Source organism: Henckelia pumila, unplaced genomic scaffold, assembly GCF_033568475.1.
Source record: "Henckelia pumila isolate YLH828 unplaced genomic scaffold, ASM3356847v2 CTG_461:::fragment_3, whole genome shotgun sequence".
NCBI lineage: Eukaryota > Viridiplantae > Streptophyta > Magnoliopsida > Lamiales > Gesneriaceae > Henckelia > Henckelia pumila.
The window spans coordinates 11423447-11446575 of NW_027331831.1; positions in this window are offsets into that span (position 1 = coordinate 11423447).

Consider the following 23129-nt stretch of genomic DNA (forward strand, 5'->3'; position numbering starts at 1 on the left):
GGGCCTTTGTCATATATAGTTGTTCCAGCTTTAGCCACATATCAGCAGCTGTCTTTTCCCTTACAACCTTTCTAAGAATTTGGTCGCTTAAGCTTAGAACAATCGTGTTTCTTGCCTTCTTCAATATATCAGACTTGTTCTCTACAGTACTTGGGATCTTAGCATCTCTTTGCAAAGCCTCATCTAAACCAAGATTACCAAGATGGGCAATCATCTTCTCACGCCATAGATTGAAGTCGTTCTTACCATCGAATTTCTCCACCTCAAATCTCAAAGTGGACATTGCTAAAGAATGCCCCTGGCCAGTAGACATCCTTCTCAAGAAATCCTCAAAGAGAGTAGAGGCAGAGATCTAGTATAAATGAAATTTGATGCAGCAAGATTCGAACCCTTGAGCCCAAGATTTAAAATCTCAGGCTCTGATACCACTTGTTGAAATACCAAGCACCCAAATCCAAGAACACAATTCACAGAAGAAACACACACGAATAACAATATAAACAATAGACCGCAATCGAAATTCAATAACACAAGAACACCGGAGATTACTTGGTTCGGATTGTGACCAATCCTACATCCAAGGTTCTGGGAAACTTCCCATAAGATTTCACTAATGAACGACCAAATCAAGTTCAATACAATCACCTCTAATCGATATACACCAAGCTCAAGAACAGAAACTCTTCTGTATATAAATCAAGAACTAGGGATGAAAAGAATAAGGCTTTGAAGTTCCAGAGTTACACCGAAGATCTTCGAAGTTTATTCTTTCCAGATTGAAAATCCCTCAGAGTTCTTCAGATTGTATGTTTTGACCAAGGAACAAGTAAGTACCGCCCTTTTCTCGATCTTGATTTGTGATAGCTTCTTCTGAGCTGATTATGCCCCTTTAAACTGTCATTTAGCTAACTAACGACCATAACTGATCAAGCTTAAATCCTAGCCCTCGGATCAAGACTTTAATCTCATGTTTGATCTTAGCTGTCCACAGCAACTTAAATGCCAAGTCAACAGAAGTCTTCACATAGAGGAATAGAGAGGATAAGAAGCTGGTCTCTTACATTGAATAGGCTCCGAATAAGAGGTATATTCCAACTTCATTCTCGTAAAGACGCAGAGAGCTGACTGTAGCCATTCGAAGCTCCGAAGGGCCCTCTGATTCAATGTAAGGGTTGTTGGTGTTTGGCAGCCAAGGATCACCCCATATTCTAGTGTGCAGACCAGATCCTATACGTAATTTGGCACATTGGCGGATAAGAACTTGGGTTGCCATAATACTACGCCAGGCGTAGCTAGGATTTGGCCCGATCTTGGCTTCAAGAAAATTACTGCTGTTGGAGAACGCGGCGATCAGATCAATCAGAATTGATACCCGGTGCAGCGAAAGTTTAAAATTTTATATGGAACGATTCCATAATGGGTATCAAAACTTTACGATTAAATTGTGTGTGTAAAAATTAAATAACAATTATAAATTTTTACCTCCAATCTCGAATCGAGATTATGGACACCAACAGATTGCTCTGCTCTTGTTGTATATCCCTGGAACTGATGGACGAACTGTTCTTCAATCAGGTCCACGAACGGATAATTAATCCCTCTGATAGATTGCACTAGAAAATCTATCAGAAGTTTCTACGAAGAGAATTAACGAATTTGATCGTTAAACCAGACTGTAATTCAAAATTCACAGGCTGGATTTTACCGAGTAGAGAGGGAGGGGGGCGGCCACTATTGATAGAAAATACTTAGGTTTTCGAAAATTGTGACCTGTTGTGTGTAATTTCTGTACTGCAATAACTTATTTATAATGTAGGCCACTAACAGCTTAAGGCCCATTAGTCATAAGTTCAAGCCCGACAAGCAAAGCCCGCATGTTCAGAAATTAATATAAAATTCATCGTGACTCCGATTGATAAACCGATTTCACCAATGTGCACAGAAACCATTTCTGCACCTTTTAAAGTCAAGATAAATTTTTCTGAATCCGAATTCAGTGATTTCCAAAAATGCCCATCCCTATGTCATTTTAGGAAATCTTACTCCTCTACTCATAATTAAGAAGTCCAACTTCTTTGTTCATTAAATTTAACTCTTTAAATTTAACTATCTCAACGGGGATTAAAAATCCATTACACTGTGTGACCTTCAATGGTTCAGGGATACAGCTAGCCGTGGGCTCACAACTCCTTGTGACTCGGAACAACAATTTCCGACTTGCCCATCGAATCATGGTATGAGCGCCTAGCAACATCGCCCCATGATTCCCTAGGTATCACTGATAGTGCCTACAAGAACCAATAGATTTTGGTTAGCGTACAGCACGGTCCCTTCATCCATATATCACGATCGAATCAACAACCATTGGTATATCGAGAGTCGTTCGAGATTCGATAACTATGCAATACATCTTGAAGATCAAATAGTGACATCGCATGTGCTACTAAGAAACCATTTCTTAAATCACATCATGTACTCTGGCCAGAGATTCGTCACACTAATATCTCCTCAGATCGCATAGGATATCCACACTCGCAAGTATGTGGTGAATCCTTGACAACAAAGCATCGACTCCTATATGTGTTGTAACTGTACCCAATCCCGACACCTGATGACCCCAATAGAGTCGGTAAACGAGTCAAAGCACAGTACTAGCATATAGAGTCTCAATGATGTTTCAAGTAGTAAGGACTAATGGTGTACAACCAAAACCGCGGACTTTATCCACTCGATAAGTGATAACCACTTGGAAAGTCCGGATAGGGTAGTTCGATCATTCATCGTATGAATATCCATTTGCATGCTTCGAACATCTCTATGTTCCTTACCAATGAAACGTGGTACTCTGCATCGCAAATGCTAGTCTCAAACTCGAGCGATCCTTATCCTTATTATCGGACGGCTCAATCGACTAGGAACAATTTAGAATATACAGTGACTATAAGATGTGTTTCATGATAGACATCTCCATGTTCTACCACATCTTACATACACTATAGTATATTCAAGGTCTTTATCAAAACAACAATAGTATATCACAATATAACAATATGAAGAAAGATAAAGTCATTGCCATTAATAAAAGTGTAAATTATATTAAACAAAAGATTGTTTATACAAAGAGTCATCAAAGCCCTTAGCCACAAGTTGGCTCACCGGGCACCCACTCTTTCAACTGTAAGGGTAATAACGAGCCTTAATGACTTGTGAAACCAGATAGCAAGGTTCAACTACAAGCCTCCAACTTTGTTTAGCTAGAAAAGCTAAATTGTATTCGTGGAGTTTTCGAAATCCCAATCCACCATCGCACTTATGTCTACTTAATTTGTTCCAGCTTTGCCAACATATAACACCTCTCCTGTCAGTAGACTTGCCCCACCAAAAAGAGTTCATCATCAATGATCAATGTCTTGTATTCTGAGGAGAAGGTAATGTGGTTCGTCTGTAATCATAGCTTGTGTGAAGAAATTCAGAAGTGATTTCTTGTACATGAGTGTTGTGGCTTCCAGAAAGGTGCGAAGGCCAGAAGACTCCAAGGATTTGAACATGTTAACCAGGGTCACATCCTTGATGGTGTACACTGAAGCAAAATACATTTTGTAGGCGTTGAGAGTATAGTCTCCCATTGCTTTGTTGTTTTAGTGGGTTGTTAAGAAGTTTGGAATGCTGAGAAATTAGTAGCCATAATAAGATGAAAACTAAAAAAATAGTGAGTTTACTTTTGAAAAAACGATTAGAAAAGAAATTGAAAGGTACAACTAGATGAGTACGTGGCACTATATAAGTGGTTAATTTTGAATTTTATGCGTACCGTCGGTCCATAAAGTTAACTGCATTTTTTTTTATTTAAAGGAAACATGACACGTGGAGAGCAGAAACAGTAGTTAACAAAGTACGAAAAGTCGTAGTATTTCCAAAAAGACACATAATTCCCCCTTTCAAAGGATTTAAGATAAATCGATAATTCCTAAAATATTGCAAAAATACGAAAACTTAGCCTCTAATAGTGGTTTTCTGAAAATCCGCAGCCTATTGGTCAGTAGACATGCACATATTATAAACGAACATATTTCTTCATCACATGCTCTTTAAAAATGGTGTCTGATGTCTATGTTCTTGATTTTGGAGTGTTGTACTAAATTCTACATGATAACTATAGCATATTAGCACTTGTGTTGTCACAAAATATAGGTGATTCCATAGCAGCAATTCCATAGTCTCGCAATTGTTGTTGAATCCATAAAATTTGAGACAAGCAGCTTCTAGTACTAGCGAGTTATTCAGCTTCTGCAGTAGATGTAGCAATGGATGTATGATTTTTACTGAACCAGAAGACTAGAATGTCACCAAGAAATTGACAAGAACCACTTGTGCTTTTCCTATCTGATGCGGGCGAAATAATTATGTCCCTAATCAGCAAATAAAATAGGAAGTCGTACGTCCTCCTGGTCTCCTGCTTCCTCGGTCACCTGCAGAAGGGAACGATCTTCTGATCTCCTACTCCTTTGGTCACCTGAAAAAGTCGTACGTCCTCTTTTTGCGCTGTCACCTGATTCACGAACACACGTTATCCGGCGAAAACCCTCCGATGCTCAAGTCAGCGATCACCTCCACACAAAACAAGAGAGCAGAGAGCTTTTGTAAGCCAAAGAGTCACTTACCTCAAAATGAAGAATTTGAGTGGTATTTATAGATGAGATAGAGCTAAATTGCACATTAAGCCCACAATGTCAAAAATTGATAATTAACCTTGCTAAGGTCTAAAATATGCAAATTAGTCACCCAGGACTCCAAAATTAGAAATTAGTCCTTAAAAATGCGGACTTCGCAAATTGACCTACTCAATTTATAAAAAATATACTTATACTCATCACTATCCAATTTGCATGATTCATAATGAACACTCTCCTCGATCTTAACAATATTTAAGAAATTTCATGCACGCAGCTTTTTCAACGCTATTAGCCTTAAAATTAGTGAAAAAGTGTGCTTTTTTAAATAAAAAAAAAATCAATCATTTCCGTACGGTATTTTCAAATATAAAATTTGACCAAGATTATTCTCCAATTATCTTTAATTGAAAATTAAAATTTATTTTCAAAAAAAACAAACATTCGTGGTCCAGTTCATTATTAAATTAATTAAACAAAGATTTAATGACTCCATGCTAAAGTATCTATCAAGCATTCAGTCCCGAGGGAAGGGTATTAATGGGTGTCCGATCCCATGCCTACACTAAGTCCGTACGTGTATTTATGCCTACATTCAGCGACTCTTTTCAGTTGTGGGATCCTGAGATTTAATCCCATCCCACGGATTGGAATTGGCTTAATTTAAATCTAAAATCGTATGGTATATATGGGTCCCTGCTATTTAATATTATATGATGTATGTCGAGTTACAACTTATAATTTTGCATGTTTGATTAATGCATGCAAATTATAAAGCAAGGTGAATATACAACGTGCAAGTTAAAATATCGAAAATGTTGCCGCAAAAACTAGAATTAGAACAGTAAACGTACGATGTAGAAAATTTACATTTACTTTCCTATACTATACTTGGGTATTTATTATTGATGTTATGAGTAAAGTGTTCATTCTTAGCTTATAGGTGGGAGATTTTTTCTTTTACCTGCAAGATCTGATTCGATATACAGGGAAAATAATTTTTTTTGTTTAGTTAAATTTTCCTTTAATTTTTTGGGTTTTGATCCACAAGTTTGGTGTGTTAACTTTGATTTTCCTTGGCTTTTTAACTCATATTTAGCCAAAAAAAAAAAAAAAATGCCGATGTGACATCAGAATCTGAAAACATATCCAATGTCACGACAACTGTTGAATCAAAATAGTCAAAAATTTAAAGTTGGTATATATATATATCAAAACCAAAATTTGAAAATTGAAAATTGAATGGACCAATTAAACACAAAATTAGACAATCTACTTAACCAAAATTTTTTTTTTTTCCGTATCCTACAACACGTAAAAGACACATATTTTTCATCTCTGCTAGGATTTTGTGATGCGGTCATATGCTACAAAATCACTGGATATATATTTGTTTTGTTCTCTTGCTAGGAATGATTTGCTGAACCACGAGTGCTACATAAAATACACATCACATGCATTCTCGCATGCAATGAGCGATGCATAAAATCTCAGCCACCTAATTAATTAACATAATTTGTCTTCAATGCTAATTTTAGGAGTCATTCAACCTGACCTAATACATGGACGTTTAAAAATATTAAACCTCGCCAATTCATATATATATATATATATATATATATATATATTAATTAAGCTGTTTAGCATATGTTTCATGGTTTCTTTGTATATATCATCATCCCATCATTTATATATATATATAGACACATACCATTACTAAAACCCTATCTATTCGTTCTTAAAATGGGGTGAAATATTACGCCTAGAAGAGTACATGGTAAATATATGGTACTCTGACACGAACTCAAGGACTAGATAAATCACGGTTGCATCATGCATATAATCATATATATATATATATATATATATATATATATATATATATATATATATATATAACCAAAAAAACCACAACTCCTTAACATAAATTAGTAATTATTATAAATACTTTCAAGCTTTACGTATAAATCAATCATCCATGCATGGATCAGGAATTAATTTCAAATCTAGCACTAAAATTGAAAATTATATTATATATATGAAATATATATATATATACCCAATATTAACTGATTATAAACATTTAGTTTGCAAGTTTCTATTCGAAGGAAATCTGCAGAGATATATGTCGATGAGTGGATTTATGGTATTACTTATTGCATGGCAGAGGGAAGTTACATAAAGCATCGTGGCTTTAAAAACTTGACATGACTTGTGCACCTCGAATTTATACATCATCGAAACTTCGCCATCTTTACCTAAAAAATAAGAAGGGAAGAAAGAAACATGGACAACTTGTCGCTTTAAGAAACCACCAATTTATAATTATTTTGTGATGAAATTCTTTTGTCCTCGTAGTAATATGGACGTGATGTTCAAAAATACTGACGTTATGTAAAAAAATACTTGTGTGCATGGCATTGAGAGATGCTAATATATATATATGTTTGACGTCACGTCTAAATTTTATCATAAAAAGACTAGAATTCTAAACAAAAGCATAATTCATGATATGATCTAAACTCAAATTCGGATACCTAGGTATATGATCGTTTTTCAATAGCCTTTTTGATATTTTTCTCATGACTTTTTATGAGTAAAACACATAAACATATAATCTCAGGTGCCTGCAGATCGAGTGTATATATATATAATTTTAAAAATTCTGGAAGTTATATATCAAAAGTAATAAAAAAATTCTAACACCATAAAAAAAGATTACATAAATTTTTATTTATAATCTCATGATCATGACATATTGAATACAAAATCTCACAACCATATAATTGTTTTAAATATTATTGTAAGATATATTAATTGTATCTCTAACATTAATTAATATTGATGCATCAAAATCATGATAAAATATTGAGGGTTGAATATCAAATTCAAAACTACCTAATTAACCTCCACAAATTAAAAGGTTGGTTAATATTACTTAATATAGTGATACATTCTAAATGCCCTTGAGGACAAGTCCAACCAATCAGTGGACAGGAAAATTAAATATAAAGTATTCTGGCAACAGTAATAAATGATTTTCTTTCTTTTTTTATTTATCGTCTTTAATTTGCATGGAAATTAGAATCCAAAACCATGATGCTTGTCACCGCAAATTTATGGCCTAACTTATCATGCCAGACGGATAATCAAACCGTACTTGCATTAAATACTGTAGGCCATATATTTCACTGTAGCAACACTAATTGTGATTATGATATACCACGAGAAATACTCTGTGGTTTCTTTTCAAATAAAAAAATACCGATGAAATCTACATTTATTTTTTTTACTGAAATATCAGCGTGAACATATAAAAAAACATAAAAAAGGAATATTTCTCCCTATGTAACATAAAGTATGTCGTGTATATGTATATATATACACACACTTCACCGTTTACTGATCAGTAAATGCGTTCTGAGTTTTGGCATTCCAGTCTGGGAGAGAACTGTCTCACAGAAAGTGATGGAAATCATCAGAGCAGGTGAATTAATTAAAAGCATTGCAGCACAGCATCGAAAATATTGGAAGATATTGACTATGTTATTATTATAATAATAATTATTATTATGTATTTCACTGGTTTATCGATCGAATTGTTTTTCAAACTACATCATAATTATTGATAGGTTACACCTAAAAATTCAACTGGGCCTGAGCCCAATTATGAAGGTCCACTCCAAATATTTTTCAGGCCCGAGCTTATTTAAATATTTTATATATTTAATTCAAGCAGGCCCTGAATTCTACAAAAGCCCATAAGCGGCTCAAGCCCGTGAAACTCTCCGAATATCTATAAATAGCTCAAGTCACCTCATTATTAAGGTACACACTTTCTTTAGCACTATATCGCTCTACTCTCGATTATTATTCCTTGAGTAATAACTGACTTGATCGTCGGAGTGTCTTCGCCGGGAACCCTCCCGGCTCCTCTGACTTTGTTTTGTGACGTAGGAACAACCCACTGAAGATCTTCCAAGGGAACGTACAAGGATTTATTCATACTCCGAACTTTGCGGAAGCAACGTGTTGAGTACAAGTGATTTTTGGCTACATCAGCTTGGCGCCGTCTGTGGGAAACTGTTCATTACGTCATTGAGAACACATATTACTTCAAAAATGTCTCAAGGAAATATTAACAATGAAAACGCACCGCCGAGTATTACTCTCACTCGTGAAGACTTGACTGCGATAATGGAAAACACAGCAGCACTCGCAGCAAAAGATGCAGTTGCTCAGTACCTAGAAACCCGCAAGAGCAAAAGCAGCAAGAAAAAGGCTCAGACTGAAGGCTCGTCATCTCTTGACCCTAATAACGGAGACCCAAATAAAGATAAGTCTAAAGTGAATGATAAAGATCAAGGGGGGACCAAGAAAAATACTACTCAGAAAGACGGTGAAGCAAGTGTTCACACAGTTCATGACATTTCTGGCGAAAACAAGATCACTAATCCAGCTCGGAAGGATGGATCTCGCACACATGTAACTGGAGAGAATATGTCCGCAATTTTGCCGTCACGTCGAAGCCCCTTCACTGATGACATATTATCTGAAGCATTACCAAAGGAGTCAAAATCCCCAGCTTACCTGAGTTCTATAGAACGAGTGACCCCCAAGACCATATTGACAAATTCTACGCGAAAGCGGATTTGTATGATATCACAGATGCTGCATACTGTAAAATTTTCCAAACAACATTATCAGGAAGAGCACTCACATGGTTCAACAAGTTACCCTCTGGATCTATTGCCAATTTGGAGCAACTTACTGACTGCTTCATCCAGCAATTCTCAATTAACAAAAAATACCCAAAAACAGCAGTATATTTGTTCACAGTCATTCAAAAAAAAGGAGAATGTTTGAGGGACTATGTTCGGCGATTTACTCATGCGGTGCACGAAGTCTTACACGTGAACCATGATTTGTTAGCCGGAATATTGCAACAAAACTTGCGCCATCAGAAGTTCAAAGAATCAATAGCGGGAAGGCCGCCCAAAAACTTAGAGGAATTATTGGAAAGAGCTGAGAAATACATACGGGTTGAAGAATTTGTAGAGCCACACTACTTGAATAAAAGAAAGAGAGAAGAAGATAAATCAGATATTAGAAAGCGAGACGAGAAGCGAACAACACAGAGCCCCCGCCTCCAAAATACGCCCCTCAATGCACGTCTGACCGATATACTGGTAGTGGCTGAAAAACAAGGGTTGTTGCGTCCCCCTCGCCCAATGCAAAATAACCCAAAGCATCAGCGTTCGGACAAGTACTGCCATTTTCATAAAGATAAAGGCCATACTACAGAAGATTGCTTCAGTTTGCGAGCAAAAATTGAAAAACTCATAAAACGCGGGCATTTGGGAAATTTTGTGTACAAGTCCTGCGGTGAGAAGAGAGATGACAGGCGTTGGGACGAACAACCAAAACGTGACTATCAAAAGCGACATGATGAAACTGGGAAACAACATGAACGAGCTGATAAAAATTTGCCCTCAGGAGGGGTAATCGCCGTAATCACTGGGGGGCCTGCTTGTGGCGACTCGAACAATGCAAGAAAAGCTCTTCTGCGGGCAGCAAAAGGAACCAACAATTTATCTAGCCCCACATCCTTGTCGATATATGAAATTGGAACCATCCAAGAGGGATTATCATTCAGTGACAAAGATCTGGAGAACCCTCGGGGCACCCATAATGATGCTTTAATTATCTCAGCCACAATCTCCAATTTTTGGGTAAAAAAAATTCTAGTGGATTCAGGAAGTTCAGCCGACATAATTTTTCATGATGCATTCGTGAAGTTGGGTATTAGTAATGCACAGTTAGCTCCAGTCAACACTCCACTAGTTGGATTTTCCGGAGAAATAGTTGAAGCTTTGTGAGAAATAACGCTTCCTCTTTCCTTGGGTTCTTACCCCAAAAGATCTACTAAAATGATGAAATTCCTTGTAGTAAAGGCTTCATCTGCATACAATGTGATATTGGGACGACCAAGTCTCAATATATTCCAAGCCATCGGATCGACATATCATATGAAGCTGAAGTTTCCGACTCCAGGAGGAGTAGGAGAAGCCATTGGTGACCATCGTCTAGCCAGAGAATGTCATGCGGTGACATTGCGGGGTTCATCAGGAAATCGTAAAAGACAAGTTTCTAGTGAGGAAAGAGCACCAAAACCTGGAAAAATTTTACGTGAAAACGAAATACATTTGATGGATGAAGAAGCCCAGAGCATAGAGAGAATAACAGCAACCGAAACACTGAAACATGTGGCAATCATTCCAACTGATCCCAAGAAAACCCTAAAGATCGGGACCGAATTACCTCCTGAGGTGGAAGAGAAGTTGAAAAATTTTCTTGGTCGCAATTTGGACGTGTTTGCTTGGGGTGATGAGCATCTGCCAGGAATACCTCATGAATATGCGCTTCATCACCTCCGTGTTGATCCGAAAATGAGACCGGTGAAGCAAAAGAAAAGAGCATTTGGTCCAGAGAAAAATCGGCATATAGCCGCGGAAGTAGAGAAACTCTTAGTGGCAAAGTACATCAGGCCAGTTTCATACCCAGATTGTCTTGCAAATGTGGTTTTAGTACCGAAACCTGGAGGAAAGTGGCGTTTGTGTATAGATTTCACTGATCTCAACAAAGCATGCCCCAAAGATCCGTTTCCACTCCCTCGAATTGACTTGTTAGTCGATTCGACAGCAGGATGCGAGCTGCTCACTTTTCTTGATGCATATCAAGGATACAATCAGATCGGCCTAGCGCCCGAAAACCAGGAAAAATCAAGTTTCATCACTGATCGAGGGATTATTGTTATGATGTAATGCCGTTTGGTTTGAAAAATGCTGGAGCTACCTATCAGCGTTTGGTAAATACCATGTTCGAACACTTGATCGGGCGTAACATGAAAGTTTATATAGATGACATGCTCGTCAAAAGTATTCAAGCATCTAATCATTTGGAAGATCTTTAGGAATGTTTCAGTATATTCAGAAAATACAGGATGAAACTTAATCCGGATAAATGCACTTTTGGTGTACGAGGAGGCAAATTTCTCGGTTATATGGTGCCAGAACGAGGAATAGAGGCCAACCCTGAAAAAATCAAAGCAATTTTAAACATGAATCCTCCGAAGAGTGTAAAAGGCATCCAAGAGTTGACAGGACGTTTGGCCGCCCTCAACCGATTTATCTCAAGATCTGCAGACAAGGGTTTACCATTTTTCAAAATGTTGAGGAGTGGGAAAGGTTTTCAATGGACAGAAGAGTGTCAGCAAGCATTTGACGAGTTGAAAGTGCATCTGACCTCTCCGCCGTTGTTGGTAAAACCAAACGAAGGTGACACCCTGTTGATTTATCTGGCAATATCTGCGGAGGCGGTAAGTGCAGTATTGGTCTCTGAAGTAGGACGTGAGCACAAACCAGTTTATTATATCAGTCGAACTTTACACGGAGCAGAATTAAGATATACAAAGATCGAGAAACTGACACTGGCTTTGGTAATTGCAGCGAGAAAATTACGTCCTTACTTTCACTCTCATCCAATAATTGTGCTCACCAATCATCCTCTCAAACAAATTATCTCGAGTCCTGAAGCATCAGGAAGAATGGTTAAGTGGGTTGTTGAACTGAGCCAATATGGAATTGAATATCGCCCGCGTCCAGCGATTAAAGCACAAATTCTGGCTGATTTTCTAGTAGAAATGACAGTAACTTAAGAAGAAAGCTCCACCCAAACATGGATGGTTTATGTCGACGGGTCATCAACCTCTACAGGAAGCGGTGCAGGTATAGTTGTGGAGAGCCCACAGGGAGATAAATTTCAATATGCCGTCAAATTTCTATTCCCTGCAACGAATAATGAGGCAGAATATGAAGCTTTCATCATGGGAATTAAATTGGCCCTGTCGGTCGGAGCAAAAAGACTGACGATACACAGTGACTCCCAACTTATCGTCAGTCAGGTTAATGGAAATTATGAAGCGAAGGAAGATAAAATGTTTGAATACCTCACTCAAGTGAACGAGCTTCTCTCGCGTTTAGACAGCTATGATATAAAGCAGATACCTAGAGGGAAAAATGAGTCAGCAGACCGCCTTGCCAAGTTAGCAAGCTCCTTGGCCAACATTGATAATAGAAAAATTACATTCCTAACTTATGGCAAGGAAAAAACTGATGGAAGTGATGTTACAATCTTCTGTGCTGACAGCAAAGAGCCTAGTTGGAAAGATGAAATAATCGACTATTTAAAGCAAGAGAAACTACCTGCTAACCAAGTCGAAGCTCGAAAACTTAGAGTGAGAGCTGCTCGGTTCACGATCATTGACGGAGAACTGTACAAAAGAGGTTTCTCTTCACCTTACCTAAAGTGTCTAACGCCAGCTAAGGGAAACTATGTGCTCCGTGAAATTCATGAAGGAATATGTGGAAATCACTTAGCTGGCAGAGCTCTCGCGGGGAAAGCATTGCGCCAAGGGTACTTTTGGCCAACGATGAAGCAAGACGCTATTGAGTTAGCAAAACATTGTCACGCATGTCAAGAGCATGCTAACTTCCATCACCAGCCGGCTACAATCTTACAGCCCCTGAAAAGTCCTCTACCTTTTGCTCAATGGGGAATGGATTTGGTAGGTCCTTTTCCTCCTGCTACCGGACAAAGAAAATTTCTGATAGTAGCTGTGGATTATTTCACCAAATGGATCGAAGCTGAACCATTGGCCAAAATATCCGAGAGAGATGTAATCAATTTTTTATGGAAGAATATAATATGCAGATTTGGCATTCCTCAAACCTTGGTTTCAGACAATGGAACTCAATTCTCTGGAACGAAGATAAAAGACTGGTGCAAAGGACTCTCTATCAGGCAGTTCTTCACTTCTGTAGGGAATCCTCAAGCAAATGGGCAAACCGAGGTCACCAACCGGACCATTCTACAGCACCTCAAAACACGCCTAGGCAATGCCAAAGAAAAATGGGTGGATGAGTTGCCAAGTGTTCTATGGGCATATCGAACCACTCCACGCTCTTCAACTGGAGAATCTCCTTTCAACCTGGCCTACGGAGCGGAAGCTGTGGCTCCTGCCGAAATCGAAGAGCAATCATGGCGAGTGAAACAGTACACTTCATCTGGGAATGACCAAGCCCTCCGAATTTCATTGGACTTGGTGGATGAACTGAGAGATGAAGCTTCGACACGAGCCGAGAGATATCGAGCTTGTATGACTAAAGCATACAATGACAGAGTAAAACCAAGATCTTTCCAAGTAGGAGACCTGGTCTTGAGAAAATCCGACATCTTGAAGTCTGTGGGTAAATTAGACCCAAAATGGGAATGCCCGTACAAAGTAATTGAGATTGTGAAGATGAGAACATATCGCCTCCAACATTCAGATGGAAGAATACTTCCCAGACCTTGGAACGTGGCCAACCTGAAGAAGTTTTATGCATAAACTGCAACTCTCGCCAATAATAGGCTAAATTTACCTTTTTTGCTATTAGCATATTTTCCTTATGTTTTCATATTACAAGTTTGTGATACATTTTTCAACTAATTTGATTATTTTGTTATACAAGCAGATTATTTTGTCGAAAGCTTATCATATCTCCTCTCCTATACCAACGCTTACTTACGATGTAAACGTCATAGACCCTAGCAATCATAAAAAAAAAGTCCCAATAATAAAAGGCTTGGCCAGCCCCATGGGACATTTGAACTTATGACGCTGTAAGAGGTCAGGACGACATAATAATATTATAACTCCCGGGATACCTCACCACGTACTAAGTGGGTTTAGGACTTCCCCATGAGACAAAATCTTGGGAGACTGATCCCCTCCCAAGTACTCCAATATTAAAGCGTTAGTATTTTATTCATCAAACAAGTATGCAATAGCAACTTCAAAAAACAAAGAGATATGATAACTGACAAAATTGAATATATATAAAAAAGGGGAAAATAATTGTTTTTTCTTTGCTCCTCCACCAACTGCTTACGCACTCAAAAAGAGCAAACAAAATATAAGACTTCAAAGTATTTATAACAAATAAAAAATATTGCCCAAAAGTGGCAAGAAATAATAAACTAAACTGCTCCACGGCTCCTAAGAGTACTATCCATGTAGATTCGACATGCACCCGTCGTCGTTATTCAAGCTAGAAGTTCGAACCCAAAGCTTCGATCATCTCCTCGTCACCCAGACCTCCCAATAAATTTCCTAAGGGAGGATCCGAGTCATCCTCAACTCTTGCAGTTCTAGGCTCCGGAATTTTAGGGTGAATCATCATAATAATTTCCTCCGGAACTAGTTGAGTATCCCGTAGTTCTTTGCGACAATCCACGACAACTTAGTCATGAATAACAATCGCTCGCTGAATCACTTCATCTCTAAAAGCTGTGGATGCTCGATAACCTTCAATTGCTTTTTCTCCGGTACTTCGCAAGAGATTCTTGCCTATTGACGAATTGAGAAAAGTCTCACCGGTCTCCGATTCATGGGAATATTTTCCCCTAAGTAGCTCCATAGCCTTGCACATTGCATCATACTTTTTGGATTTCTCTTCAAGCTCCTTTTGCGACTTGAGAAAATCATCTCGGGCCTTAGCACCTTCCTCGCCGAGTCTTTTGCACTCACCCCTTAATGACGCCAGCTCGTCATCAAATTTTTCCCGGAATTTCGAGACCTCTCTTCTCGAAATTAAAAAGTATGGGCAAGCGATAAAATCTGCAAACACCCATAAATAAAGAATATTATTTACTGCATAAAAATCATACCGAGTAACAAAAGATATTAATATACCTGAAAAGCGGACGAAGCAAGAGACCGAGTCAACACTTCGGTAGGTTGTGGTAGTAGATGCAACCTATCATGATCTCCAATCAGGTCAGCTCCCGTTCTCCAACCAATGTCTGGATCTTTCAAATCCCAAAAAGATCCAGCATTATTTTTATGGTTCACTCCTTCCACGAACAAGTGACGACCCTCGAGAGCTTCCAGATCAATTACTCGTTCGTCGTCACGTTTTTTCTTCGGGTCTCTTGGATTTTCAACAATTTTACTGCGTGCATCAATGTCAGGTGCAGTTGCAACATCTTTTCTTTTGCCACCAGTTTTTCTGTCATGCACATCGGATCTTTTGGATAGTGGGCCAGAACGGTGAGCATGATTTGAAGGCCCGGGAGACTTCCTCCTCCGGGGAAGCTCTTGAGAACCAGCGATAACTCGCTTCTTTGTTGAGTCTTTTCTTAGCTGTTTCGACGCTTCCTTCTCATTTTTCTCTATGCACGCCCGGACCTCCGCCAAACTTATTTTTCTCCCTATAAAAAAAACAAGGAGAATAATACATAAATAAATACAATAAATTCTCAAATTACACCGAGCATGGTACGTTTAATTAAATACAATAGCATGGAAGAGAAGAAAAAAGAAAATACCGGCAGGAAGCAAACTTTTCGGATCAATCATCTTTTTGAAAAGCCCTAAAGAGCGACATTCAAGTTGCAATTTACGGTGAGTTTTGCTAAAAATAATTCTCCTATAGCCCGGGCTCCATATTATGGGAAGCCCCAACTATAATCCCAAACGTAAACAAACTTTTTCCTCCAATCACTTTTTGGAGATGGACAACGAGATAAGAACTTACAATCACCCCGAGGTAGAAAATAAGTATAGGAACCCGGCATGGAACGACGCACCGAGAAAAGCGCATAAAATAAGTCTATAGTCGGGAACTTTTTAATTTCACTCACTCTATGTAGAAAACACGTAAAAAGAAGAATCGCACTTGGTGTTAGTTGACTTAAACTTACCCCAAGACTATTTACAATTTCTATCAAAAGGGCATGAGGAGGAAGCGAGAAACCAAATTAAAGTACTCCAGATATACAGTAAAATATCCCGGAGGCGGTTCTTGACATGAATCCCCATTTTTTGGAATCTTAAGAATATGTCTAGATGATAATTCAAATTCTTGGAATGGGCGTAAAATTTCAGACTCGTCCAGAAGACGCTCGCTGACTCCTCCCGAAGACTCTTGAGAATTACTACTATCGCAAGAATTCAAATAACTCAAGGGAGATAGACACTCGTCAATTTCACTGTCATCGCCAGATCCCGCGGGCGACGAGGAAAGAGTATCTCGGTTAGCAACCAACACCGAAAGTACCTTACCTCGTAAAGGATGCCCTACAATGATTTTTAAAATAAATTTTACCAGAAAATAATATTTTGTATAGATTAATTAAAAAATAATAAAGCAAATGATAGCATCAGATACATGGTAATTGGTTCTTAATAATATGCATCGTGTATATATAAATTTGTTATTTGTGTAGGAAATGTCCCGAAGGATTTTCTTTCCCAAACACTTGGTACTATTATTAGGTAATGTTTTGTAGAGCTTTTAGGGATTATTTCTCAGCAATTTTTTAATGAAATTTTCAAAATTTTATTAAAAAAAATTTGAAAAAGGTTTACTAAAAACTCTCCCTAACACGGTTTAGTTCAACCTTAACCTTAAGGGTATTACTCTAAGGGTAATGCTACATGTACATGAAAGGTTACACGTTGGGTTACGCGATGCACTTGAAATTACATGATTATCCCTGCACTTTATTTGGAAAAATCTTTGAAAAATGCATGTAGGATAATCATGTAATTTTAAGTGCATCGCGTAACCCAACGTGTAACCCTCCATGTACATGTAGCATTACCCTTACTCTAATAGGAGATCTAACAACCTATGATTTGCAATGTCAACCCTATAATAATAATTATGCAAATGTGTTGAGAACTTGAGATGTGGACCCTTGAATCATTTAATTTGGATATTAGTCATATGGTAGGAATAGGATCTCATTAACTTCTATTAAAAGGGATAGTTTGCAAAATAACTTCGATCGAATTACACTGCAAAAGAGTTATTTTTCAAAAATAAAGTTTCGCTGCACCCAAATCTCCCATAAAACACTGTTGTCCTTTATGTTGTGAACTATAATATCTAGCTCGTCCCTGCCCCGCAGCCATGTGAGTGAATTAATACCCAGAGTTTGTTCTTTTTTAAAATTGTTATTACTTTTATATATTAAAATTTTTCTTATTTCATATCATAGAAATAGAATGTAAATTCATGGTGTACGTAACAAGTAGTCCAAAAGGGGTCAAACAGAACTGTATAGCTAGGTATAGTCTATAGGAGTGGTTGGTACGGTATACCGTGGTATTCAACGAATACCGCACCGAAAATTTCGGTACCGGTGTGATATTGGTATCGAAAATTTCGGTATACCGAAATTCGATACGGTATCGGTATGATACCGTGTATACCGACATTTTAAATATTTTTTTAAACTATTTTTAAAAAAAAAATGTCGGTATACGCGTTATCATACCGATACCATGTCTATGTATATCAACTTTTTTTTTTATATTTTTTCGGTATACCGAAATATCAAAATTTAAATCCTACACTGATATCGAAAATTTCGGTACGGTATGAGTGTGTAACGATCGATCTCCTTTGTAAACTATTTAACATGTGCGTTTACTATGGAAATGGTTAACACAATTTGCGAGCTAGAAAATATTTCTATCTACGTACTCTCATCAAACCCTAGCTACTTTATAGACCGACGGCTCGATCGATGTGGGACATATCGACGTTTGAAACACCGACTGTTACATGGATATATCGGGGCCATTCATGGTGACATATAGGTTCCGGCAAATTAATGTGGTTAAAAGTGATCAATTAAGTTTAAGCAAAAAAATTGATTAATACCCTAGTAATATTTAAGTGCACATATTTATTTCTCACCCACTAAATTGTAGGTACTCAAACAAGAAACTGCGTGTATCATTTATGTGCCTGCCATTTATAGCACAAATTTATTATGGATAAAAAATCAATATATCGTTCTCTGAATGACTGAATTCTTACATGCATATACACTGTAAAGTTCCCAAGTCATAATTTTAATGAACCTTTAGGAGACTGAATGGATGGCATTTAGGAAAGAAATGTAGTTAAGTATAATCATATATAACTGCTATTTAAAATTATTGATCCGGTTTTCCCTCATATAACCATATATAACTACTACTCTTTAATATATGTCTTATGCACGAATTATCGTATCTTCCGAGAACTCACCTTCTTCTCTTGAAGAATGTCCGATATATACAATGAATAAAAACAACAAGAAACAACAAACAAATTAAACAATATGAAATATTAGACATGAAAGCTGATCGGCCTCTCTTTGGCCCTAATTAATGACCACACTCAACGATCTTAATAATGAATTAGAACTCCAATATATAGACAAGTCCAATATATCCAGGAAAAGATAAATCGTTTCAAATCTTGCCACATATCTCCGAAGATATAATAAATCTATTCAAATTCGTGGATTTCCATCATCTTCATAATATCCATCATATCTTTAACAAATATCTCAATCAAATATCATCTTACTATTTTCACATCTTTAAAAACCTTCAATAAATTATTTTCAAGATTTCAAACAAATGACAAATCTTTTTAAACTTTCCCAAAAATCTTGCAATCCAATATTTATTAATTTTCATAAACCAACTATATCACAAAAATAAAACCAACCAAAAATATCATCTAACAAAAATTTCCATGAATTTTGAATGGAGTCGAGGAAATTTAATGGATTTCGACCGCGTATATATTTCCGGCTCATGTCAGAGACTAGATATATCAATATCAAAATAAAAAAAGGGGAAGTATATATGCATGAAAAAATATAAAAAGACTAAGAATGACTTGCCAGACTTGGTAAGATCATTTTAGCAGGCGAATAGGAGATTGCATGCTTCAAACAACTAGAGGTGATTCTATGCTAGCTACACTTGTACATTATATTGTGAGGAAAACACTCGATATATTTTTTATACATGAAGTTCAGACGAACATCTCACTTGAAAACAAACACGTGAGAATTTTCGGTATTTTTTTTTCAAGTGAGATGATTGTTCGAACATCTCGTACAAATACATCGATAGTGTTTTTTTCAGGTGTAGCATAAAATCTCCCAACAATTAGTTCGAGCCTTCCGTACACTCAAATGTTTTGAAGAAGCCGACCCAGTCCTCGACCCGTTGCTTAAATGAATTCGGTGCACTTCGATCGAGTCTTAACGTCCCATTTAAATCTAAACGCATACTCAATTCAACCGTATCTATATATGCAAATTTTATAATTGTTTTTATATCTCTAATTTTTATTTAGTAAATGAAAAAGTACGTAGAAATGAAGGAAATTAAAATACAAAGGATTGTGTTATTCTAATTCAAACGAATATAACTATCAGAGATGTAGAAGAATATTAATTACCTCTAAATTTTGGTGTGGCCACCACTCCCAGACAGATGATTGTAAGAAGTCTATGCAACAACATTAGTTTGAATTAAACGAAATCCTAATTAAAGGGGTCGGGTCCTATAAGACCCGTTATCGGACCCGTGCCCACCAAGGTATATAAAAATTAATTGCACTCATGTTCGATTCAATACCCGTTTAGCTCATTCCATATCCGATAAACGGGTCGACTAGGTATCTAGCTAGTCCATCTCATCATGATTCCTACACTGATATCAGTCACTCACAAGATGAATTGCTGCGGAATCATTTTGTAATGGAAAAAGTATACTTTTGGTCCTATAATTTGCATATTTTTCATTTTTAGTCCTGTTAAAAGTAAATTTGCAATTTTAGTCCTGTAAATTTTATTCTTTTTTCATTTTTGGTCCTATTAACATTGAATTTGCATTTTTAATCCTGTAACTTTCATGAATTTTCATTTTAAGTCTTGTTAACACTGAATTTATAATTTTAGTCCTGTAACTTGCATTTTTTTTTCATTTTTAGTCCAATTTACATATAATTTTCATTTTTTATCTTGTAAGTTCCATATATTTTTTATTTGTAGTAATATTATTGTTGAATTTATATTTTTTTATATTTTTATTCATAATATATTATGATTTACATATTTAAAAACTTTTAAAATTTAAATGAATCAACAAAACATGATTTTTTTTAAATGAATCAACAAAACATATGTTGTAACTTCCATATATTTTTATTTTTAGTCATATTATATATCAAAACTAAACCCAAAAACATGATTCACATTAGATTGATAGTTTTATTTATATTATGTATTTAGTGTAAAATTGTTTTGAATAATTTTAGTTGAATTTTTTTATTTAATTCATTTAAATTTTAAAAGCTTTAAAATATGTAAATTATAATATATTATAAATAAATTATAAAAAGTATGAAATTTATGGAATTAAAAATATAAATTTATCGATAATATAACTAAGAAAAAATATATATAAGTTACAAGAAAAAAATGAAAATTCAATGCAAACAGGACTAAAAATGAAAAAAAAAATGCAAGTTACAGGACTAAAATTATAAATTCAATATTAACAGGACTTAAAATGAAAAATTCATGAAATTTACAGGACTAAAAATGCGAATTAATGTTAATAGGACCAAAAATGAAAAAAAATGCAAATTACAAGACTAAAATTACAAAAGTAATTTTAACAGGACCAAAAATGGAAAATGTGCAAATTATTGGACCAAAATTGTAATTCACCCTTTTGTAATAAACACAATGCATGGAGTAGCTGAATGTTATTAATATATTACGAAATGAATATTGGTCCATTTAGGTCCAGTCTATTGGGGACAATGATTATAATTTTTCTTGCAACATGCATGCATGCCTGCCAGAATGTACAAATTAATTGTTGATTGAAATATAAATTCATCCTTAAAATCACTACATATTAATTAAATAGAGTCAGCATCCGTCAATTTAATTTCACTTGCTCCACAGCTCCATCATGCTTTTTTCTCCCATTATATTCGACATATTACTTAATTAATTTACAGTTGCTTGAGACGTTGTAGCATATCAGTTACCTGTTCACAGATTCACTGAGAATATTGTCATAGGTCGCTAACATATTCGAACCTTTCGAGTTGAGTTCGATACAGACTACAAAATCGAGCCTCAGCTCAAATGTATGTGATTCGAGTATTAAAAACTTTTTTTTTTCATATTCGACTCGATTCAAGTGTATTCGAAGAGGGTTATTTTTTAGAAAGATAGTTTGACCAAGTTCATTTCCCAAAATTTTCCTTATAAAAAATTGAGATAATTTTTTTTACCGAACAAATGGAACTAAAAAAGTCATTTCAAATGAAGTAACTTTATATTTTAGTATCAGTTTTTTTTCAATTCTTAGCTGAAACCGATTTGAGACAGCATGAGCATCTGAACATAAAATAGAGTAGAAATTAAAATAATTCCAAGTAAAAAAGTCTTGAGAAGAGTAAATCAAGTAGCTAAGTCTATTCTGATTTCTTATGTCTCTATTGAGAATCCTCGCTTCCCAAGTTTCTATAACACACACCCAGATATATATGTGTGTATATATATAGATATAGATATTTTTTTTTCTTTGAGGGGAGATATAGATATACACTAATCTATGGAATAGCCTTTTATCCAAATGTCAAGTTTTCGAATATAATTCACGATGTATCACCATTGATCAGAAATTCATGTTGATAATAAAACAGTCTCATGGAGGATCGATTCGTCCAATATTTACAGTAAAAAATATTACTTCTGATATAAAAAGTAATGTTTTTTTTATGAGTCAGATCGAAGATTTATCTAAAAAAAACTACCAGTATATAATTATTGAAGATGGAATATATAACGTCTAACGTATAAATTATTATGAAAAATGTTTTTTGTATTAAAAATAATGATCATTGAATGATGTTGATGAAATTTGGCATCACTTCAACACAATCCACTCAAAATTGAATGAGACAATAACTTTGGATAAATAATGTGTACAGTAAATAGTATCAAAAGTTGGATACGCATATAGTTAATGCTGGGGTAAAATCTAACTCACAAAATGAAATATTAATGGAGAGAATAGAGGGCCCTTCAAATTTTAATGCAAATCCTGGCCCTCCTATCTCCCATTTCCCAAATTAAAATTAACCATAAATGTAAATATTACGTCAAATATTTCATATATAAATTTTTTTTTTTGGAGCATGCATAAATTTCAAATGAATAATAGAAATATGATTGATTTTTAAAATTTATATATTTACAATTTTTTACTCATTTTTATTAGTTTATTTTTTTTAGGAATATTATTTATTTTTTATGACAACAATGGGTTCAGATCCTTGAATTAATTAATAAAGTAATTCCAAATCCGTTTTTCAATTAAATATTTCAGTTTAAAATGCAACCCATATAGCTAGTTATTTCATATGGACAACACAATTAGGCTCAAGCTAGCTCAAGCTATATATTAGTGTAATTAGCAGGTTTAGATTTCAAAATTCAAATAATAATAAATTTTTGATTTAAAATATGAAAGGA